The 16,075-nt window shown below is 39.6% G+C and overlaps 1 protein-coding gene across 3 annotated transcripts in view; it reads left to right on the top strand.

The window, feature by feature from the left end:
• Positions 1-16,075, top strand: part of EFCAB2 (EF-hand calcium binding domain 2) — a 156,674-nt gene that overhangs the window by 98,236 nt on the left and 42,363 nt on the right. The gene's annotated exons all lie outside the window — the stretch shown is intronic.

The following is a 16,075-nucleotide window of genomic DNA, read 5'->3' as shown; positions in this document are numbered from 1 at the left end:
GTTTCTCATTTCTGTTGTGTTTTAAATTTCCAGTAGCTTGTTTTTGTTCTTTGAATGTTCTTTTCTAAATAGCATCCTGTTCTTGTTTCAGATCTCTGAAGATAATAGTGTTACTTTATTTGAAGTTTTCTTCTCTTTGCATAATCTGTTTTCTCCAAGTTGATACCTGTGTCTGTTCTGGTCTTTGTTTTTGTTAGTAGCTTTCCTCCGTGTCTGATAAACCTTGGCTGTCAGTTCCTAACAAACACATGCATGGAACTTGTCAACTTTAAACTTCATCACTGGGTAATCTGGGAATCACCTGCATCGGAGTGTTGGGGATTTTTCTCTCGTGCAGGCTTGATTCTTTGGAATAGAGTGTTCAGTCTTCTGCTTGGGAGGCAAAAGCGTCTAGCTGCCAGTTCAGACACCTTCTGTTTACACTCTTTAGAAGGTAAATCTCTAAACTCCTGCAGGGATGGAGGGAGGCAGTCACTTAGTGGGGAAAGCTGAGAGGGAATTTACAGCTTTTCAAACATATTTTACCCTAGTTCCCCTAATTTTAGTTCCTAGTCCCTCATCCTCATTTCCAGAAGCAACCAATGCTTTTTGAGGATTCTTTACTCACTACTGTCTTGGGTTCAGTTTTCTACATCTGCTAGATTATTGCCACTCATCCATCTATTTCTCAGCTTCCAAAATTTTTTTCCCATTATATTTTTTCCTATTCTTCCTAAGTAGGTGTATGATTATTTTAACAAATGTTTCTTTACTGCAATTTTAATAAGGTTTGAGAGAGAGTAAAGTTAGATGCAGATATACAGTTTGCCTCCTTAACACAGAAGTTTCATTGATATTTGATTAGTCAGAAAATAGCAACAGTACTCCTGAGAAAAGTATTAATAATATAAATCTAGATGAGACATTGTAATAGTCTTTAGAAAGAGAGCATTAGTAAATGTTGGGACTAAAGCACGGATAATTATAGCATATAAGATGTAATACATTGGAGTGAATTAAGTATGCATGTTTAAATATTAAGTGTAACTACAAAAGAGTATAAAGGGAATGCATAACTTCCAAACTGATATAGAGGATAAAAGAATTAGAGGGCATTCCGTCAGTCCAAAAAGACAGAAAAGAAGCATAGAATAATCAGAGTATCTAGAAAACACAAGATAATGGTACTTATAATCATAATAGGCCAGGCATGGTGGCTCACACCTGTAATCCCAGCACTTTGGGAGGCCGAGGTGGGCGGATCATAAGGTCAGGAGACTGAGACCATCCTGGCTAATATGGTGAAACCCCATCTCTACTAAAAGTAGAAAAAATTAGCCGGGCTTGGTGGCGGGCACCTGTAGTCCCTGCTACTCGGGAGGCTGAGGCAGGAGAATGGCGTGAACCCAGGAGGCGGAGCTTGCAGTGAGCCGAGATTGCACCAGTGCACTCCAGCCTGGGTGACAGAGTGAGACTCCATCTCAAAAAGAAAAAAAATCATAATAAATGCAACTGGATTAAACTCACCAGTGACAAGAAATTGAAATTGGACTTCTGGAAAAATCCGGTATTATAATACATCAACACATTTCTGCCATCTCTACCTTCACATTATAAATTTAACTCTTTCTCATCATTTCCACATCCATCACCTTAGTCCAAGCCTTGTCATTTCTCCATGAATGACTGCAATGGCATTTATTTACTTATTTACTTATTTTTCAGACAGAGTCTCACTTTGTCGCCCAGGTTGGAGTGCAGTGGCACGATCTCGGCTCACTGCAACCTCCACCTCCCAGGTTCAAGTGATTCTCTTGCCTCAGCCACCTGAGTAGCTGGGATTACAGGCGCCGGCCAACATGACCACGCCTGGCCCAATACATGCATTTTTAAATATTTGAGATGGTATTCAGTCCCTACTCATTTCGCTAAGTGAGGAAACCCATAAACAAATGTTACAGTTTTTTTTATATCTGTGGTCAGTGGTTTAATGTTACATTTATAGTGTTGAGACAACTATGATGTCAAAGTGTGATAAATACTCCCCAGTAACCAGTTAAAATAATGTAATGACACTACTGAATCATTTCCTACACTTTTCATCTTGGATGGAAAGTATCATACTACTCCAGGCATACCACAAGCCCCAGAGGTCCCAAATCTCCATCTTTCATTATTCTTAATTGGTTAAGTATCCTTGGATTTTTTTTCTTTGAAACTTCGGAATTGGCTTTTGAGTTAGTAGAACAAGATCCACGTAATCTACACCCTGGTGAAGTGGGAATTCCTATCAGCCTGTACCTGGACTCTATCACTGAGCTTCTGGAAGAGCCCTGGGACTTTACATTGTTTGGAATTTGACTGTATCAAGTTTCTCAGAGAATGAGAAAGGGTGGGAGTAATTATGTTCTTATTTTGAAGTAGTTGGTGATATGAAATGTTTTATCTGTTATTGTTCCAACACATCCTGCCTTTGGGAGATGGGGGAGAATGGAATTGATCTGCTCTAATTTTTGTTTATGTTAGATGCTGGAATTTAATTATAGAGCTGATGGTACTTTGCAGATTAGTTAGTAATGGCTACCATCCAGCCGTTACTTCTGAGTAGAATCAGGTACATTTGGGGCAATGAGGAGAATACATTGTAAAAAGCGTATGCTGAGAGTATTGCTTACTTGTAATTGGTAGGAAAACATTTAACGATGCTAAAGCCATGATCAGCAGCGGGAAAACGTGACCCAGGGAAATCTGCAAAAGTGGTTTTTTCTTTATTAGATAAATAAAATATGTTTTTATATAGAACAGAAACAATCACGGCAATAGACTAATAAATACGGTTTTATTCCAGATTTCTTATTGTATAGGTAATATCCAGATTACAAAAAATTTTAAATAAATAGGAATTTCCTTTCCAACAATGCCATCACCTTAATATAATCATTGTTAATATTTTGGTACACTTCCTTACATATTATTTTTCTGTGTAGGTTTTTAACTGGACTGTAATTTTTTTTGTTGCTATCGTATTCTTTTTTTTGGAGACTGGGTCTCACTCTGTTACCCAGGCTGGAGTACTATGGCAAGATCATAGCTCACTGCAGCCTTGAACTCCTGGACTAAAGTGATCCTCCCATCTAAGCCTTCCAAATAGCTGGTACTACAGGTATATGCCACCACTCCCAGCTAATTTTTTTTTTTTTTTTAGAGATGGGGCCTTGAAATGTTGACTAGGCTGGTCTTGAACTCCTGGCCTCAAGTGATCCTCCCACCTCAGCCTCCCAAAGTGCAGGGATTACAGGTGTGAGCATGTGAGCCACCATACCTGGCAGAACTATAATCTTATAGTATAATTCAGTAGGTAAAATTCTGAATCTTGCTTTTTTCCACCTAATTATATCACAAATTATATCTCCATGTTATTACAAAGCTTTCATTATAAAAATGCATGCTGATTAAATTGCACAAGAAAAAAAAGGAAGGGAATGATCTCTCTTCTGTGCATCACTCAGACACAACCAGAATATTTTACCTTTTTCACTCTCTATTACATCAAAATGATTTTTCCCTTCTGTTATCTAGTTTTTAGAAACCAACACTTTAAGAAAGAAATCCTGTTCTACTATAACATGGATGAAACTTAAGGATATTATGCTAAGCAAAACAAGCTACGGTTGGCCCTTAAACAACATGGGGGTTCAAGGCACCGACCCCCGTGCAGTTGAAAATCCAAGTATAATTTTGCCTCCCCCAAAACTTAAACTAATAGTCTACCATTGACTGGAAGCCATATCAATAACATACACAATCAATTAACAAAGATTTTGTATGTCCTATGTATTATTTACTGAATTCTTACAATAAAGTAAGCCAGAGTAAAGAAAATACTATTAAGAAAATCATAAGGAAGCGAAAATATAGTTACTATCCAACAAGTGGAAGTGGGTCATGATAAAGGTCTCGTCCTCATTGTCTTCACACTGAGTAGGCTGGGGAGGACGAGGAGAGGAGGGGTTTGGTCTTGCTGTTCCAGGGTAACAGAGGCAGAAGAAAATCCATGGAGAAGTGGACCCATGGCTTTCAAACCCATGTTTGAGGGTCACCTGTAGTTATAAATATTAATGCACAAATACAGCATGTGAGGTATCCAAAATAGCCCAACTCCTAGAAACAGAAAATAGAGCAGTAGTGGCCAGGGAATGGCGGAGGGGAAAAGGGGAGCTGCTGTTCAATGAGTCTAGAATTTCAGTTTTGCAAGATGAAAACGTTCTAGAGATCTGTTACACAACAGTGTACATGTAGTTAACACTGCTGTGCTGTACACTTAAAAATGGTTAAGATGGGCTGGGCATGGGGGTGCACCCCAATAGTTTCAGCTACTCGGGAGGCTGAGGCTTGAGGATTGCTTGAAGCCAGGAGTTCGGGACCAGCCTGGGCAACATTGTGAGACCCTGTCTCTACAAAAAAATTTTTAAAAATTAGCCAGGCTTGGTGGTGTGTGCCTATAGTCCCAGCTACTTGGGAAGCTGAGACAGGAGCGTCACTTTTGCCCAGGAATTCAAGGCTGTAGTGAGCTATCGTGGCACCACCGCACTCCAGCCTGGGCAACAGAGTAAGACCCTGTCTCTAAATAAAAAATAAACCAATAAAGTATACAGAAGGATGTGCATAGGTTCTATGCAAATAATGTGCCATTTTATATAAGGAAGTTGAGTATTTGCAGATTTTGGTATCCATGAGGAGTCTGGGAACCAATCCACCATGGATACGGAGGGACACCTATACTAATATCATTAATATTTTCCATGGCAATATTCTACTATAATAGGAGTGCAATCGCCTCCTAATATTTAATTATATGGCAATAACCATATTAATAAATAGAAACATAATATTCCATTAAATGAATATTCCATATTACATATCCATTCATCTATTGGTAAAGGTTGCTAACAATTTTTAATATCATGGATACTGCATGATAAACATTATTTGAATAAAGTATAGGCCCTTTTCAGATGTCAGAGGGCCTTGTGAAGCAAGCCAAGGCAGTGATGGGTTACTGAAGGGTTTTAAATGAGAATAACATGACAAGATTTGCATTTTATTTTATTTTAATTCATATTTGTTTTTATTGAAGGAGATTGTACTTTAGACAAACCAGTCTGATGGGAGTAAGCAGTTAGATTGGAATAATTTATAGTCATCCTTTCCCTGGGTCATATCTGACAGCTTGGAGCCCTTTGTACATTTGGGTAATTTTTTCCTAAATGGTTTTATTTATCCCTTTTATTCAGTAAAACTTAATTGCCATGTTTCTATGATGCTGTGGTCAGAATGTATGTGCCCCTTCAAAATTCATATGTTGGAGCTTAAACCCCAATGAGATAGTATTAAGAGGTGGAGTCTTCAGGGGGCGATTAAGTCGAGAGAGTAGATCCCTCACGAACGGGATTAGCAATGTTATAAAAGGGCTGGAGAGAATTAGCTAGGCCCCTTTTTGCCCTTGCATCCCTTCTGCCATGTTAGGACACAGTGCTCATCCCCTCTGGAGGCCACAGCATTCAAGGCCCCATCTTGGAAGCAGAGACCAGGCCTTCACCAGACACCAAGGCTGCTGGTACCCTGATCTGGGACTTCCCAACCTCCATAACTGCAAGCTGTTAGGTATGCTGTTTATACATTACCCAGTCTAAGGTACTTCGTCATAGCAGCACAATTGCACTAAGACCGAAATTGATCTTCGTGGGACTATTTCTATAACAAATACCTGACAATGTGGAGGTGGCTTTGGAACTGGATAATGGGTCAAGGCTGGAAGACTTTGAGATGTATGCTAGAAAAGCCTGGATTGCTGCGAACAGAGCACTAATGGTGATTCTGATGAGGGCTCAGAGAAGAGATCTGTAGAGAGAGCCTCAATCTTCTTAGAGATTATCTAAGTAGACAAGAACAGAATGTTCGTAGAAATGTGGATGGTAAAGGCAATTCTGTTGAGGTCACAGACATAAATGAGGGATGAGGTATTGGAATCCGGAGGAAAGGACGTCGTTGCTATAACATGGCAAGGAACTTGTCTGCATTGTGTCCGTGTCCATGCTTTATGGAAGGCAGAACTTAGAAATAATGAACCTTGGATATTGAAATTGGCAAAGAGTTTCTAAAAGTGGTAAGTTCCTGGCATTGACACTTTTGCACATTGCTAATAGCAGTAAAAAATGGTGGTATTCATACTCCCTTCCTGGACGGCATTTTAGCAATACTTATCAATAAGCTAAAAAAAATGTACAAGCTCATTGATCAGTTTCTGGAGGAGATACTGTATGGAGAACAAACAGAAAGATTTTACTTCAAAGATGTTAGTCACGGTTGTTTGTAACAACAACTGGAAACAACCTGAGTGTCCATTAACACAAAAATGGTTCAACAAATCTTGGTCTGTCTGTGGAATGGAATGCTGTGCAGTCATTACAAGTATGTCGTAAAAGACTGATGCCACCACACACCTATGAGAGTGGATAAAATCCAAAGCACCAACAACAAATGCTGACAAGAAAGTGGAGCAGCAGGAACTCTCCTTCACCATTGGTGAGGACAGTGCGGCACTTTCTTAGAAAACTAAACATCCTCTTACCACATAACCCAGCGTCTTCTCCTTTTATTTATGCAAAGGAATTGAAAACTTATGGCCACACAGAAACCTGCACACAGATGCTTATAGCAGCTTCATTCATAATTGGCAAAACTTGGAAGCAACCAAGATGTCCTTTAGTAGGTGAATGGATAAATAAATGTGGTACATCCAGACAATGGAATATTATTCAGCACTAAAATGAGTTATCAAGCCATGAAAATTCATTGAAGAAAGCTTTTTTCTTTTTTTTCTTTTTTTGAGACAGGGTCTCACTCTGTCACCCAGGCTGGAGTGCCAGTTCTCCCACCTCAGCTTCCCAAGCAGCTGGGGTTACAGGCACATGCCATGCCCAGCTAATTTTTAAAAATTTTTGTAGAGATGGGGTTTCGCCATGTTGCCCAAGCTGAGCTCAAACTCCTGGCCTCAAGTGATCCACCCACCTTGCCCTCCCAAAGTGTGGGATTACAGGCATGAGCCACCACGCCTGGCCTCAGAGGAGTTTGAGGGCAGTGAAACTACTCTGTGTGATACTATCATGGTGAAGACTTGTTGTTTTGCATTTGTCCACACCCATTGAATGTACAACACCAAAAACGATATAGTTTGAATATTTGTCCCTGCCCAAATCTCATGTTAAAATGTAATCCTCGGTGTCAGAGATGGGACCTGGTGGGAGGCGTTTGAATCATGGGGGAAGATCCCTCAGGCATGGCTCGGGTCGTCCCCTTGGTGATAAATGACTTCACACAAGCTCTGAGTTCACACAAGCTCTGGTCATTTAAAACTGCGTGGCTCCTCCCTCCGCACTCTCTCTTGCTCCTGTTCTGGCCATGTGATGTGCCTGTTGCCCCTTCACCTTCCACCATGATTGGAAGCTCCCGGAGGCCTCCCAAGAAACCAAGCAGATGTCAGCACCATGCTTCCTGTACAGCCTGCAGAACTGTGAGCCAATTCAACCTCTTTTCTTTATAAATTACCCAGTCTCAAGTGTTTATAGCAATACAAGAACAGCCTAATACAAAGAATTAAACCTAATGAAAACTATGAACTTTGGGTAATAAAGAGGTATCAATGTAGCTCTATTAATTTTTTTTGTTTGTTTGTTTTTGAGACAGAGGTCTCCCTCTGTTGCCCAGGCTGGAGTGCAGTGGCATGATCTTGGTTCACTGTAACCTCTGCCTCCCAGGTTCAAGCGTTTCTTCTGCCTCAGCCTCCCGAGTAGCTGGGACTACAGGCATGCACCACCACACCCAGCTATTTTTGTAGTTTTAGTAGAGGTGTGGTTTCACCATATTGGCCAGGCTGGTCTCAAACTCCTGGCCTCAGGTGATCTGGCCACCTCGGCCTCCCAAAGTGCTGGGATTACAGGCATGAGCTACTGCGCCCGGCCAGCTTCATTAATTTTTAACACATATACCACTCCTGTGGGGATGCTGATTGTAGGGGACGCTGAGGTTGGGGAGAGCAATCCGCGGGAGGGGGCGTGGCATATGGGAACTGTCTGGACGTTCCACTTAATTTTGCTGTGACGTAAAACTACTCTTAACAAACTCAAATTTATTACTTAAAAAAAGACTAATGGCTTGATAAGATGTTCACAGTGTGTTAAGTAAAAAAAAAAAGACACTAGAATTCTATTTCTTGCTAAAATATATATACATATATATATAATACATACACAAATATAATATGTGGATATAGCATTGTATCCAATAAATATAAAACTAAAACAAAGCTCTCCAGCACTGTATATACAGAAGTGATCTGTAGATGACAGGATCAAATCCCAGAGTGATTTGTATTCTTTGTGCTCGTTTCTATTTTTCACTGTTCCACAAAGAACATGTATTATCTCTGTAACAAGAAAAAGAAGAAAAGAAAACTGCATTATATCATTCAAAAAGTTGTCTAGTGGTCACAAAGACACTATTGAAGATGCATGTTGAAAGTTTGAATAAAGTTGCTTTTTAAAATGCAAAAATAAAGAGCGATATTTTTAAATTAACGTCGTTACATACATGATCTGAAATATATCTGTGGACGTAGTAAAGTTTATATATTTAACTTGACCAAAACTCCTTTAGGGGATTTTCTTATTAGGGAAAGGAGGGTCACTTTTTGTTCATCACTATATTCAGATATTTATTGTGTTAACCACTGCTCCTTTGCTTAATCACAACCCAGAATAAAGCTTTTCCTCCAATCATATTGCAACACAACTTTAAATCATTGTTTTTGGTCTGAGTGGGGTTGAAGAGTACCTTAGTGAGATGATTGCTGCAACACTTGCTGCAATCATCATCTCTATCAAATACAATAAAACTACATGGCGTGGGAGCGGCACTCACCCTTAAGTAGAGAAACTGGAGCTGGAGAGGATGAAACAATTAGTGTAGCTGGTGCTCCTGAAGCCCCACCCTCAGAGGATTAAAACAGGGAAATTAACGGTCTGACAGGCACTGCTGCAACCTTTCCCCCATCTCTTCAAATTGGAGAAACTCTCAGTTGGAAGTGATCTTACTAAGTACCGGATTTAGCCACCTGTTGATTCTTAGACTCTCTGGTGATTCATCTATTTTTAACACTTGCACTTAAATAGGAAAGGAATTTATAACCCAGAAGACTCGTGTAGCCTCGTGGGTGCACAGCAGCCTCTGGAATCTTTAGAATAAATAAGTTTTCTAAAGTAAGTGGCTTTAAAATTTTTTCTTTGTAAAGACAACATTTTTGGTAGATGCCAATTAATTATTGTGATTTTATTCTATTCAAGGTAGAGAAATATTTTCTAAATTGTGTTTATGTTTTGGTTTTGAAACATAGTTTATGTCAAAATTTGTATCTATACTATTTAGAGCCTAATGTGAACTATCTCATGGTTTTTATATTTTTTACTACAGTTTTTAAACATTCACATGTGTATCTGATTTGGTGACCTGGAACTAGCTGAAATGCAGATGCTTTATAAACCATCTTAACTACTGACATTATCTTGTTTTTTGTGAAGCATGAAATGGTTCAGTTTATTGACTGATTGTTATGTCACTGGGGAGAAAGGAATTTTCACGGTGTGTTTTATTGTGCCTATTTAGTGGGTTCAGCATTAAAATAAATAATGCTTTTATGAGAAAAGAGATGGCCTGATGATTTCTTGATGCAAGTGGAAGTTAAGAACTCCAGGCTGTGATCCCATCAAAACACCTGACGGACTCTGACGCCCTCAGATAGGCACTTAACCTCTCTGTGCCTGTATTTCCTCAAATCCAAAATGGATTAAGAAAATTGATTTAGACCAAAGTAGAGTGAGAAGCACAGTATTTGCCACACGCTTTGAGGCTGAGATAAATGTTGATATTATTAAAAAGTCCCACAGTATTTATTGAGATGGCTCCATATTGGGGAAGAGGAGGAGAGAGACTGTGGAGTGCCGGAAGGCACTGTGTTAGCCTCCAGAATTTGGGCCCCTTTGTGTGGCAATGAAGGCAGTATATTTTCTTCAGGTCACCTACTCCACCTCAATTCTTTGCAGGAGGAGAAGCCAGGCGTATCAGGGCCTTGGATTTCCAGGTGAGCATCTGCTGGCACACTGTTAAGATGAATTCCCTGCAAATGGTACTTTTAGCAGGCTACGCTCGAGGGGTCTTCTGGCAAAGACGTTTTTCCTGTACATTCATAAACGCTGCCTGGGTTACTTTTAGATTATTACTCCACGTTAGCCCTTCTCATAGAAGAAACAAAGTAGACTTAACTTACTTTGCCTCGTTCATGTTTGCAGTAACAAGATGTATTTGTTTTGTGAGTTTCTTCTGTCTTTTGAAGGGAGGGATGTGGAGTTTGGTGGATATTTGTTACTCTCGCCTTTTTTTCAGTCCAAAGAGGCCATGTGGGGAAACAGCAGAGGTGGAGGCATCACTGCTAACCCTCATACCCTGTCCTCTAGACATGGGGCGAGGCAACAAGGGGTGAGGGAGAAGGTGTTAAATGCGCCTAGCAATTCCATACATTATCTTATTTAATTGCCACATTCCACGTGGCATTTTACGGATAGGTGGCAGAGGCAAACTTCTGTATAAACAGGTGGGTCTACACGGTGGGTCAGGGAGGATGTGCCTGAAATTTCAGCACCAGCGATTGAGTCTTTTAGGAAAAAGTGCCATTGCATGTCATAGAACCAGAAGTGTGTACACTGCTGGTACAAATCATCATCATCATCGTCATCATTGACTCTCGCAGTTCACAAAGCACCTTCATATCTCATGGAACCTTCACAACCATCCTGTAGGTTACTGGTCCCCCTGTTAGACATGAGCATGCTGAAGCTAGAGGATGAATTTTAATAACTTTCTTAACTATTATTGGTCTAACATGGGGAATATATTGTGATTTTTCTCTATAAGAAAGGTAATGTCTTTTTTATATACTTTTCATACCTAGTACTGTAGAACATCTGTTTTTCAAAAAAGACTCTGACCAATACAGAAAGAAGTCAAGTGGATTTTCCCAACACGACTTTGCTTTAAGTGAAGAAATGCAATGACTTTGTAGTCTTTTCAAACATGTCTGATATAATATATGGAATCTTTCTTGAATTCATTTCAGTATAATTGAGTTTTCTCCTGGAGAAAATAGGTCCCGATTGCACCATTTTCTCTGCATTTCTGCATCAACTCTGTGAAATACAGTTTTTTTTTTTTTGGTTTGTTTGTTTTTGGAGACAGAATCTTGCTCTGGAGTGTAGTGGTGCAATCTTGGTTCACTGCACCCTCCATCTCCTGGGTTCAAGAGATCCTCTTGCCTCAGCCTCCCGAGTAGCTGGGACTACAGGTGCACACCACCATGTCCAGCTAATTTTTGTATTTTTAGTAGAGATGGGGTTTCGCCGTGTTGGCCAGGATGGTCACGATCTCCTGACCTCGTGATCCGCCCACCTTAGCCTCCCAAAGTGCTGGGATTACAGGCGTGAAATACAGTTCTGAATTCTGAATATCTGCTCTGCTTGATGATAGTGATTCCAACTTGATCAGACTTCTGCTTGATGATAGTGATTCAAAGTCTTTGGCTAAAAATATGTCATATACACTTAGAATATATGTTAGTTATGTTTGCCAGAGCCGCTTTGATAGTGCACCACACAGAGTGGCTTAAACAATAGAAATTTATTGTCTCACAGTTCTATAGGCTGAAAGTTTAAGATCAAGGTATCAGCATGATTAAACATCTACCCTATTCTTGTTCTTTTTTATGACATTGGAATATACCATATTTGAAAAATGCATTTTAGAAAAACTAATGGAATCCAAATAAAGTTTGGAATTTAGTGACTAATAATGTATTAATATTGATTCATTAGTTATGACAAGTGTACCATAATAATGTAAGAGTTAACAATAGAGGAATTGTATCACAAATGAAATTACAAATTATGTTACAAAGCAAAAGTAATCAAAACAGTGTGGTACTGGCACAAAAACAGTCATATAGACTATTGGAACAGAATAGAAAGCCTATAAATGAAGCCATGCATAAATGGTCAGCTAATCCTCAGCAAGAGTGCCAAGAATACACGATAGGGAAAGGATAGTGTCTTCAATAAATGATGATGGGAAAACTGTTATTTACATGGAGAAGAATGAAATTGGATCCTTATCTCCTACCATACACAGAAATCAACTCAAGCTGGATTAAAGATTTAAATGTGAGACTTGGAGCCGTAAAACTAGAAGAAAACATAGGGAAAATGCTCTTTGACATTGGTCTGGGCAATGATTTTTTGGATATGATACCAAAAGCACAGGCAACAAAAGCAAAAATAAACAAGTGGCACTACATCAAACTAAAAAGTTTCTGCATGCAAAAGAAACAAAGAGCAACCTATGGAATGGGAGAAAATGTTGCAAACCATACATTTGACAAGGGATTAATATTCCAATACATATAAGGAACTCAGACAACTCAATTGCAAAAACAAAAATGACCTAATTTAAAAAAACGGAAAAAAGGACCTGACATTTTTTCAAAGATGATGTACAGATGTCCAACAGGTATATGAACATCATTGTTTATCAAGGAAATGCAAACCAAAACCACAATGGGATGTCACCTCACACCTATTGTAATGGCTACTATCAAAAAGACAAAAGTGTTGGTGAGGGTGTGGAGAAAAAGGAACCTGTTTGTGGGAATGTAAATTGGCACAGCCACTACGGAAAACAGTACGGAGTTTCTCAAGAAACTAAAAATAGAATTACCATATCATCCAACAATCCCACTTATGGGTATAAGTCCCAAAAGAAATAAAATCAGAATCTCTAAGAGCTATCTGTATTGCCATGTTTATTGCAGCATTATTCACAGTAGCTAAGATATGGAAACAACGTGTCTATAAGCAAATGAGTGGATAAACAAAAGGTGTGTGTATACACACACACACACACACACACACACACACGTATGTAATGGAATATTATTCAGCCTTAAAAAAGGAGGTCCTGCTATTTGCAACAACATGGATGAACTTGGAGGACATTATGCTGAGTGAAATAAGCCAGACACAGAAAGACAAATACTGCATGATCTCTGTTACATTTTCAAAAGTCAGACTCATGGAAACAGAGAGTAGATGGGTAGTTAACCGGGGGTGGGGGTAGAGGAAATGGGAAAATGTTGGTCAAAGGGTACAAACTTTTAGTGATAAGAAAAACAATTTCTGATGCACAGCGTGGTAACTATGGTTAATAATTATTCTATACTTGAAATTTACTAAGAGAGTAGATCTCAAGTATTCTCACCACACATACAAAAAAGGTAACTAGTGAGTCGGTGGATATGTTAATTAGCCTGTGTGGTAATCGTTCCACAAGGTATATGTATATCAAAACATCGTGTGGCACACTTTAAATATATGCAATTTTTATTTGTCCATCATACCTCAGTAAGACTGGAAAAAAAATAGAGGAAACTGAGTGAGAGAGGTATATGGGAACTCTGTATTATATTTGGAACTTTTCTGTATATCTAAAACTATTCTAAAATCAAAAGGTTATTCAAATATAAAATCCTTTTATAATATAAAATAGTGTCTATATTAAACATTCCATGAATGCTGTACTTAGAATTATTGTATAATTTTATTGTTTTTAATGCCATTGTTTATACATGTTTTTGTACTCAAGAACAAATTGGATACGGCCTCTAGAGGACAGTGTTGGGTCATAGAAAGATTTTACAATTTCTGCCCAAGTTGAAGATGGTCATAACCATTTTTCTACTTCTTTTCTAACCACAAGTCCTGTTTATTCGTTGTCCCTCTGTAAAAACAACAATAACAAAGAACACTTATGACCCCTCTGCTATTCTGACTAGTTGGCTGTTTTGTTTTAACTTATTTTCGTATAATTTTGGTTCCACAAACATCCATTAGGCAAGAAAGATCTGCGGAGTTGGCACCATAATGTTCACATCCCTGAGGGTTTGTGAAAGTTGTGAGGGAACCCGGGGAAGCGATATGAGGCGTATATTATGTGTCATTTGTGAGTTCTTCCACGATGGAGACGGAATTATAGAGTTGAACTTCCTTTGGAAAAACAAACCACGGTTCGTAGCTTGATCAGGGTGCATGTAAGCTAAAGAGGGGTTTTGATCTTTTAAAGGTTGAGACTGCCTGCTCTACAGTGGTTTGTTGGTGGTGGGAGGAAAGGAAAAAAACCATTGCTCTTGCTTCTGGAGCAAATTTCTGGAGTAATCAGAATAGCAACTCAACATTTTAATTTTAAAATTCCTCCTCCGGAGATAACCTCGTGAGATTGCCATTGTATTTGCCCGGGGCTTCTGAGGTGGGGAGTTGCAGAGTGCCGCTGAAGTGCGTCAGAGCCATATGAACATTCATCTGCAAACTGCTCGCCTTGGACTTAGAGGCAGCTGAAGACAATTGTTCATGAATGGATGGGCTCAGAAATTCTGAAACACACAATTCTGTCATTGAATGCGCTCAATTTTCTGCCGAGAGTGGAGTCTGAGGGTTCTACCATGCTAGGTGTGAATCTAGTATAAACATTAAAAAATAGGAGTCATTTGGATGACGGTGTGTTCCACTTAGCAGCAACCTATAGTTTTTGTTTGTTTGTTTTTGCTCAAAGAATAAATCTATCCAAAGCTCATCTGCTGAATTGGGATCTTTGAGCCTTTTAGTAGGAGTCTTGAGAGGGAGTGGAAAATGTACAGCTCCTTATAGATAGCCCGACATGAAAGTTAAGGTCAATGGTGTTTTGTTCAGCCACTCCATCCAAGTCGAACCCACGGGCAGGGATCTGTTTTGTTCTCATTTACTAGTGCTAAGTGACAAACATTCTCTTTCTCAGGTATAGTCTTCTAATTTAGTGGTGGTGTGACAAAGTTCTATTTACCATATAGGTACTTAATACTCATTATGATGATTTAAGATGTAGTTGGTCCTTGAGATCGTGATTGGTCCCCTCAGCTGGTCCCTCACTCAGGATTCCTTATCTCAGGGAAAAGCATCACCTTATCCCAGTGGTATAAGTCAGAATCTTGGGAGTCATCCTTGAATCCTCTGTTTTTTTCCATCCTTACTCATAATGAATGCAGGACCAGGTCCTACCAATTTCACTTCTTAAATATTTTTTGAAGCCATCCATTTCTCTCTCCATGGCCGCCACTCCAATCTAAGCCCTTGTCATATCTGCTTAGACTACTGAAGAAGCTGCCTCCCCCTCAACCAGTGTGCTCTTCCAAAACATGCATCTAGGAGACCGTCACTGATTTCCCATTGTTCTTAGGCTAGCAACCTTATCACTGTCATGGACAAGAAGGCCCTGCCGTCGGGCCCCTGTCTCTCTTTCTAGCCTCATCTTGAAGCCTTCTCCCTGCTCCTTGTACTCCAGCCTCCTAGCCTCCAATGTGTCAGCAGAGAGTCTTAGCGTATTCAGTTTCCTCTAGGTGACTGTCTCTCCCCTGCTGTCTCTGTCTCATTACCTTCTACTCATACTTTCTAAATCAGCTGGGGTGTTATTTCCTCGTGGATGACTTCCCTGGTCTCCTGGTCTAAGAAGTGTTCTTTATTTTTTTATTTTTATTTTATTTTATTATTTTATTTATTTTTTATTTTTTTGTTTATCTTTTTTTTTTTTTTTTTTTTTTTTTGAGACGGCGTCTCGCTCTGTCGCCCAGGCTGGAATGCAGTGGCCCGATCTCGGCTCACTGTAAGCTCTGCCTCCTGGGTTCACGCGATTCTCCTGCCTCAGCCTCCTGAGTAGCTGGGACTACAGGCGCCCACCACCATGCCTGGCTAGCTTTTTGTAGTTTTAGTAGAGACAGGGTTTCACCGTGTTAGCCAGGATGGTCTCGATCTGCTGACCTCGTGATCCACCCACCTCGGCCTCCCAAAGTGCTGGGATTACAGGCGTGAGCCATCGCACCCAGCAATTTTTTTATTTTTTATTTTTTTATTGA

This window comes from Pan paniscus, chromosome 1 (genome assembly GCF_029289425.2).
Source record: "Pan paniscus chromosome 1, NHGRI_mPanPan1-v2.0_pri, whole genome shotgun sequence".
In the NCBI taxonomy this organism is placed as follows: domain Eukaryota; kingdom Metazoa; phylum Chordata; class Mammalia; order Primates; family Hominidae; genus Pan; species Pan paniscus.
The sequence above is the reverse complement of the archived record's forward strand: the minus strand, read 5'-3'. Positions and strand labels throughout refer to the sequence as shown.